Consider the following 8,424-nt stretch of genomic DNA (forward strand, 5'->3'; position numbering starts at 1 on the left):
TACAGGTTAGAAAGATGAGGCACCTTTTAACCCTTGAATATATTTCGCCACATTTGGGCATACGACAAGTTTGTTTTCGAGGCGCTCGGTCCCACTGCTGCGAAAATGTGTACACAAAGGCTGCACAGTAGTTGCCAGAAATCGGGCACTCTATTTTTCTTTCATAGGGAATCTTTCTTCCACTTGGGCAGCGGATTTCGGCGGCAGGGCGAGCTTGCGTGGCCGCGGTGGTTTACGGATCCAAGCGATAGTGAACTCCAAAATCCAGTGTTGGCTTTGAGTGGGATTCATATTGATTGCGAACCCCACGGCTAATCCTACCCCCCATCCCCCCAAGTGGCTCTTTACAGGAGACAATCATTCAGAGACATCGGACAAATAGGAATTCTGGTTCTTTCTTTTGCTTTCATTAATTTTTCTCGAAGCCCATAACTAGAAATTTGCTGGAGCGGCTGTCCCATTTGCGACGCAACAAGTGCGACGCTACACACAGATGGAGTGGCAGTTTAATTACTCTCGTGGTCCGCGAACCGGCATCGTTGCGTGTAGTATAGGAATGGTGCGTGTCAAGTCACTGCTCGCGTTGAGCTTGTGCTCTTCATTTTGATTGAATGAAGTCTCACCTAAGTGAGCGGGGCCGATCCCGGAGGTAGTGCAATACCGGGCCGACCTGCGGCGGAGGTGAAGCAGGCTTCAAGCACTCCGCCAACTTCCAAAAATAGGTTTAATATCGTGGGTCCATATAGAACCCGTATCAGATATTAAGCTGATAAGAACAGATACTACACTTTGATCTTAGCCAAAAGGCCGAGAAGCGATGTCCTTCACTTCACTTCATTGTACTACTGCCTTGTGGGCGCCCTGCCGACATGGGTAACCTCAGCAACAGCGTGGGCAATATTATAAAATTCAGCCTGTGTACAGACTCAACGCTCCCTATCTCACGGATGAACTCGCAACGCCTCAGTCTTTCGCTGTTAACGAAACGCTGTCGCGTAGAAACGAGACCCGAGTGCAAGCTTGCTTGTAACGCGAAACCAACCAAGGCAACCTCGTAGAAAACGGAACAGGCGAGCGGAAAAAAACGCGCCAGGGGAATGCTTACTTCCGTCTGAATGCGACCGCTCAAGGTGACCTTCCTTGAGGGCTTCGTTTCAAGCCCGTGTGCAATTGTAATATACTACGCGCATTTCCTTCATTTCTTTTTATTTACCGCAAGGCCCACTGAAAATTTTGATACGGCACAGGCCGGGACGGATCGCAACGTGTCGAATCGACCGGTAGAATTAGGTAGCATGCCCCATGTACGAAGACGAGCAACATAGAAGTGAATGACAAAATAAATATAGAAAACGCTGCACACTCCTTCCCACCGGAAACATAGAGGGGAGAAAGATCGCCATCTGAAACACAGGCATTGTAAAAAAAAAAAAAAAAGTGCTACCTCATCATCTTTACCATTACCGTGTGTGTGTATGTATATATGCATGTGTGTGTGTGTGTGTGTGTGTGTGTGTTTGTGTATTTATATATATATATATATATATATACGCACACATGCTAGCATAGCTTAAACGCAGCTGGAAAGCTCAGCCTTGCACAAGAACCACCCCCTGTCGCAAACCCCTTTGAAACATTCAAATGGGAAACACGAGTACAGCGAGGTCGTTCGAACCTGGCGCCAAAACGCATTAGCGCCATCTGTGTACGGAACTAGGAAAACCTGCGGACTTTGCAATACAGAAAGAAAGGTAGATGGCGCGAGCTAACGCTCCATTGCATACTAAGAACGAGAGTTAGTGAATAATGGCAGAAACGTCTTGGGAAGAGAAAAAAAAAAAAAAAAAACGCGCAACAGTTGTTGGCTTGTGCAAGCACTCTATGTTACAGCGATTAAAGAGCATAGCATCTTCTACAACAGCAGCTACAAAAAGAAGAAGAACGTGAGAGAGGGAGAGACACAGGCGTGTTTCTTTGGAATGCAGAGCATGCAGCACATACTATAAAGTGCCAAAGAGACGGGGAAAGCAGATGGCGCGAAGGTGTATGTCCTCAAAGCTTGAAAGCAATTTCTAAATTACAACATGTACCGAAGTCCACCTACTCTCATCAGGTTGCTCCCGCCTCCAGTTGCGTTTAAAGTGAAATTACAGTCGCCTCAAAGGCAGACAGAGAGAGAGTGAAAATAGGTACACTTGCTTCGCGCAGCTGCAGCCGTTCAAATTTTACAGCAAGAGCACTCCCGAAAGCACAAAGTCCGCTGCCGCCTGGGCGCAATGCGCTCGCTTCAGTAAATTGCCGTGCTGGCCTCGGCAACCAAGAGGTGTAGTGCGGCAGACTGCTGCATTGTAGCACACCGGAAACCGTGCAGACGTAAGCGATCGCCTCGACATCGCTGCGAGCGCTCGAAGAGACAAAGTCCGAAACCACGTGTGCCGGGGCGGTGCGAGCGCGACGCCTTTGACGCAACTTTTGCGTACAAGCCGCCGCACCGCCACGACGGAATCGCTGGCATCCCGCACGCAGCTGCATTGTGTCACGCCGGCAATCGTTGAAACACCACGCAGTCGTCGGCGTCGGCCCCGACATGGTTGCGAGCGCTGGAAGAGACAAAGTCCGAAACCGCGTGTGCCGGGGCGGCGCGAGCGCGACGCCTTTGACGCAACTTTTGCGTACAAGCCGCCGCACGGCCACGACGGAGCCGGTGTCACCCTGCAGAGGGCTGCACTATAGCACGCCGGGAACCGGCAAAGAACCGCGCAGACGTCGTCGTTGGCCGCGGCGTTGCCGCGAGCACGCGAAGAGACAAAGTCCGAAACGACGTCAGCCGGGGCGTCGAGCACGCCGCCCGCACTGTTCGCACGCGTGCTCGGAAATGGCGAAGGGGCCGCGCTAGCGTGCCTTGAATCGGTGAGCGGCGGTACCGCGGCGATCGCCAGAGCTCGAATCCGCCCTGCAAAAGCCAAATATTGGCGCTCGGCTCGGCGCAGTACGCCGCCGCGTCGCACGAGTACGGCCCCATGGAGGTCTGGGCACTTATCGCTGCTACTGTAAGGGGCCGTACGGCCCCGGCCGACATTGTACCGTAGTGCGATTTTCGGCTTGCGCGTGCTCGTGGCGTAGTCCGCGCACCGTTCCGACGTCGACAATCGTGCCCACGACTACGCGAGCGCTGGAAGAGACAAAGTCCGAAACCGCGTGTGCCGGGGCGGCGCGAGCGCGACGCCTTTGACGCAACTTTTGCGTACAAGCCGCCGCACGGACACGACGGAATCGCTGGCATCCCGCACGCAGCTGCATTGTGTCACGCCGGCAATCGTTGAAACACCACGCAGTCGTCGGCGTCGGCCCCGACATGGTTGCGAGCGCTGGAAGAGACAAAGTCCGAAACCGCGTGTGCCGGGGCGGCGCGAGCGCGACGCCTTTGACGCAACTTTTGCGTACAAGCCGCCGCACGGCCACGACGGAGCCGGTGTCACCCTGCAGAGGGCTGCACTATAGCACGCCGGGAACCGGCAAAGAACCGCGCAGACGTCGTCGTTGGCCGCGGCGTTGCCGCGAGCACGCGAAGAGACAAAGTCCGAAACGACGTCAGCCGGGGCGTCGAGCACGCCGCCCGCACTGTTCGCACGCGTGCTCGGAAATGGCGAAGGGGCCGCGCTAGCGTGCCTTGAATCGGTGAGCGGCGGTACCGCGGCGATCGCCAGAGCTCGAATCCGCCCTGCAAAAGCCAAATATTGGCGCTCGGCTCGGCGCAGTACGCGGCCGCGTCGCACGAGTACGGCCCCATGGAGGTCTGGGCACTTATCGCTGCTACTGTAAGGGGCCGTACGGCCCCGGCCGACATTGTACCGTAGTGCGATTTTCGGCTTGCGCGTGCTCGTGGCGTAGTCCGCGCACCGTTCCGACGTCGACAATCGTGCCCACGACTACGCGAGCGCTGGAAGAGACAAAGTCCGAAACCGCGTGTGCCGGGGCGGCGCGAGCGCGACGCCTTTGACGCAACTTTTGCGTACAAGCCGCCGCACGGCCACGACGGAGCCGGTGTCACCCTGCAGAGGGCTGCACTATAGCACGCCGGGAACCGGCAAAGAACCGCGCAGACGTCGTCGTTGGCCGCGGCGTTGCCGCGAGCACGCGAAGAGACAAAGTCCGAAACGACGTCAGCCGGGGCGTCGAGCACGCCGCCCGCACTGTTCGCACGCGTGCTCGGAAATGGCGAAGGGGCCGCGCTAGCGTGCCTTGAATCGGTGAGCGGCGGTACCGCGGCAATCGCCAGAGCTCGAATCCGCCCTGCAAAAGCCAAATATTGGCGCTCGGCTCGGCGCAGTACGCCGCCGCGTCGCACGAGTACGGCCCCATGGAGGTCTGGGCACTTATCGCTGCTACTGTAAGGGGCCGTAGGGCCCCGGCCGACATTGTACCGTAGTGCGATTTTCGTCTTGCGCGTGCTCGTGGCGGTGTCCGCGCACCGTTCCGAAGTCGACAATCGTGCCCACGACTACGCGAGCGCTGGAAGAGACAAAGTCCGAAACCGCGTGTGCCGGGGCGGCGCGAGCGCGACGCCTTTGACGCAACTTTTGCGTACAAGCCGCCGCACGGCCACGACGGAGCCGGTGTCACCCTGCAGAGGGCTGCACTATAGCACGCCGGGAACCGGCAAAGAACCGCGCAGACGTCGTCGTTGGCCGCGGCGTTGCCGCGAGCACGCGAAGAGACAAAGTCCGAAACGACGTCAGCCGGGGCGTCGAGCACGCCGCCCGCACTGTTCGCACTCGTGCTCGGAAATGGCGAAGGGGCCGTGCTAGCGTGCCTCGAATCGATCGGCCGGGGGCCCCGTAGGGCGACAGAAAGGCAATTGTGCAGGAAACCGTACTGGCCATTAGCGAGAAATTGCCGTTCGCGCATTCGGTAGACGCGCTGCGCTTTCACGACTTCGGCATTGTGCTGCCGACGTAAGCTTTCAATCTTGCTCGCGGCGTTACGAGGCGGCACGATTTTCGCCAAACGCTCGTCGAAAGTGGCACGAGTACGGCCCCATGGAGGTCTGGGTACTTATCGCTGCTATTATATGGGGGTCCCAGAGAGCAGTCGCCCCCAAAGCGACCTGGGTGTTTGATATGCGGCGGGCTTCGTGCCCGTCAAGCGTGTCCCCGGTATCGCTCCCGTGGATCCCACAGCTGACGTCTGCAGCCTCATCCGCTTGATGCGTTAGGGGCTGGTTGTCGGACGACGCTTTTTCCACGATATCGAAGTGTGTTCCGCATCGTCCTCGGACGAATCAAATACGAAAGCGCCGAAGGCGCGGGCGTGACCCGTCGCCTAGCGGCTTTGCCGTCTCGGCTACGTTGCAAGTGTCGGTCGGTCCACCAGTGCTGCGGGCTCGAGAGAAACCGCAAGCCGCGATCGAGTCGACACAACCGGTCTATCGAGAATGTTGCGTGCTTCTTGCCGCGTGGCGATACCCGGCCCTGCGGGGAGGGCGCCGTAGCGAGCTCGAACGCCGTCGTCTCGGACTGTGCAAAGTGCTACCCTTTGCGAGAACGAAGCGTGTTGGGGCGCCTGAAGGTGGCCTCGGCATCGCAAAAACGGCGTCCGGCCTGCTTGAAAGGCTGGACGCGCAGTTGAACGATTACCTGGTTGATCCTGCCAGTAATCATATGCTTGTCTCAAAGATTAAGCCATGCATGTCTAAGTACATGCCGAAATAAGGCGAAACCGCGAATGGCTCATTAAATCAGTTATGGTTCCTTAGATCGTTTCTTCCTACTTGGATAACTGTGGCAATTCTAGAGCTAATACATGCAGTGAGCCTGAAGCCCTTTGGGCGACGGGTGCTTTTATTAGACCAAGATCGATCGGGTTTCGGCCCGTATTGTGTGGTGACTCTGGATAACTTTGTGCTGATCGCATGGCCACGAGCCGGCGACGTTTCTTTCAAGTGTCTGCCTTATCAACTTTCGATGGTAGGTTACTTGCTTACCATGGTTGTTACGGGTAACGGAGAATCAGGGTTCGATTCCGGAGAGGGAGCCTGAGAAACGGCTACCACATCCAAGGAAGGCAGCAGGCGCGCAAATTACCCACTCCCGGCACGGGGAGGTAGTGACGAAAAATAACAATACGGGACTCTTTTGAGGCCCCGTAATTGAAATGAGTACACTCTAAATCCTTTAACGAGGATCAATTGGAGGGCAAGTCTGGTGCCAGCAGCCGCGGTAATTCCAGCTCCAATAGCGTATACTAAAGCTGCTGCGGTTAAAAAGCTCGTAGTTGGATCTCAGTTCCAGACGAGTAGTGCATCTACCCGATGCGACGGCTCGGACTGAACATCATGCCGGTCCTTTCTTGGTGCACTTCATTGTGTGCCTCGAGAAGGCCGGTGCTTTTACTTTGAAAAAATTAGAGTGCTCAACGCAGGCGAGTCGCCTGAATAAACTTGCATGGAATAATAGAACAAGACCTCGTTTCTGTTCTGTTGGTTTTTGGAATACGAGGTAATGATTAAGAGGGACAGACGGGGGCATTCGTATTGCGGCGCTAGAGGTGAAATTCTTGGACCGTCGCAAGACGAACTACTGCGAAAGCATTTGCCAAGAATGTTTTCTTTGATCAAGAACGAAAGTCAGAGGTTCGAAGGCGATCAGATACCGCCCTAGTTCTGACCATAAACGATGCCAACCAGCGATCCGCCTGAGTTACTCAAATGACTCGGCGGGCAGCTTCCGGGAAACCAAAGTGTTTGGGTTCCGGGGGAAGTATGGTTGCAAAGCTGAAACTTAAAGGAATTGACGGAAGGGCACCACCAGGAGTGGAGCCTGCGGCTTAATTTGACTCAACACGGGAAAACTTACCCGGCCCGGACACTGGGAGGATTGACAGATTGAGAGCTCTTTCTTGATTCGGTGGATGGTGGTGCATGGCCGTTCTTAGTTGGTGGAGCGATTTGTCTGGTTAATTCCGATAACGAACGAGACTCTAGCCTATTAAATAGGTGCGGGGTTCCCAGCACCTTACAACCTTCTTAGAGGGACAAGCGGCTCCTAGCCGCACGAAACAGAGCAATAACAGGTCTGTGATGCCCTTAGATGTCCGGGGCCGCACGCGCGCTACACTGAAGGAAGCAGCGTGTCTTTATCCCTGTCTGAAAGGACTGGGTAACCCGTGGAACTTCTTTCGTGATTGGGATAGGGGCTTGCAATTGTTCCCCTTGAACGAGGAATTCCCAGTAAGCGCGAGTCATAAGCTCGCGTTGATTACGTCCCTGCCCTTTGTACACACCGCCCGTCGCTACTACCGATTGAATGATTTAGTGAGGTCTTCGGACCGATGTCCGGCGCGGCCTTTCGGTTGCGCCGGTCTGTTGGAAAGATGACCAAACTTGATCATTTAGAGGAAGTAAAAGTCGTAACAAGGTTTCCGTAGGTGAACCTGCGGAAGGATCATTACCGGATTGTGAAGGGTGGCGAGCGCCATTGTTTCTACCCCGTGTGGGTGAAGCAGCTCGCTGCGCCCGACGCTTTCCGCCGCTGGCCCCGCTTGGACGCGGGGACGGCTATACCCGAACATGCCGGGGACTGCCTGAATTTTGAGGGGCGCCCCGTGCCAAATTTGTTGCGCCCAGTGGACGCCGGCTGCAACCTTGGACGGTTGGCTTGGCCGCGCCCGCGGGTAGAAACGGCGTAACGCACACTGGGTGGGCTTTCTGTCCGCTTTGGCGCTCTTGCGCGGAATGGGAGTAAGACGACCCGACCTGCTGCTTTGCCCAGTACGAGGGGAACGGCGAAGCGTGCGGTCGGTCAAGGAACTGACGGTCGAGAGCTAATGCCGCTGCCGCTTAGTACACACACGGAACCGTGGTGCGAGCGCTCTCCCGTCCTCCGCGGCAAACGCTGCCGAGTCTGAAAAGGCTGGCGGCTGCCGGTCGCTTCCTGCGGCGAGTATGGAGTAACGACCCGACTTTGTTGCCACCCAAGTACTAAAGGAACGGTGTGGCGCTCGGTCGGTCATGGAACTGTCGGTATGAGGGTGCGGCTGCCAAGTACGGAAGGAACCGTGGCCTAAAGTGCTCTCCCGTCCTCCGCGGCAAATGCCACCGAGTCCGAAAGGGCCGGAGGCTGCCGGTCGGCTCCTGCTCGTGACGCGCGAGGTGTCGAGATCGCGGTTTAATGCGACGACGTCTGCAGGCTATTCGCCCGCCGCCGAGGGAAAGGCGGCGTTGCTGCGAAGTACCGAAGGAAACGCGGCTTTGCTACGTCGGAAGCGTTCTGCGGTTAGCGGACTTGTGCGCTTTGGGAAGGCGCCGCACGTCGAAAGAGGAAGTACGGACAGACGAGGGACTGTAGTCCCGGTTTCGAACGCACTTGCGGCCAGGCCCTTGCTGGCTTCGTCTTCCGCCTCAAGTAGACTTGTTGTGGCGCCGGC

The 8,424-nt window shown here is 56.6% G+C and overlaps 2 non-coding genes across 2 annotated transcripts; one reads left to right on the forward strand and one right to left on the reverse strand.

Moving 5' to 3' along the window:
- Nucleotides 1–627: 627 nt before the first annotated feature.
- LOC140214705 (U2 spliceosomal RNA) lies at nucleotides 628–819 on the reverse strand. The gene has a single exon (XR_011891638.1). It is a non-coding gene; the product is annotated as a U2 spliceosomal RNA (small nuclear RNA).
- A 4,814-nt stretch (nucleotides 820–5,633) lies between these two features.
- LOC140214698 (small subunit ribosomal RNA) lies at nucleotides 5,634–7,448 on the forward strand. Its single transcript, XR_011891632.1, has one exon. It is a non-coding gene; the product is annotated as a small subunit ribosomal RNA (ribosomal RNA).
- Nucleotides 7,449–8,424: the final 976 nt, after the last annotated feature.

The sequence above is a fragment of the Dermacentor andersoni genome, unplaced genomic scaffold, assembly GCF_023375885.2.
Source record: "Dermacentor andersoni unplaced genomic scaffold, qqDerAnde1_hic_scaffold ctg00000581.1, whole genome shotgun sequence".
In the NCBI taxonomy this organism is placed as follows: domain Eukaryota; kingdom Metazoa; phylum Arthropoda; class Arachnida; order Ixodida; family Ixodidae; genus Dermacentor; species Dermacentor andersoni.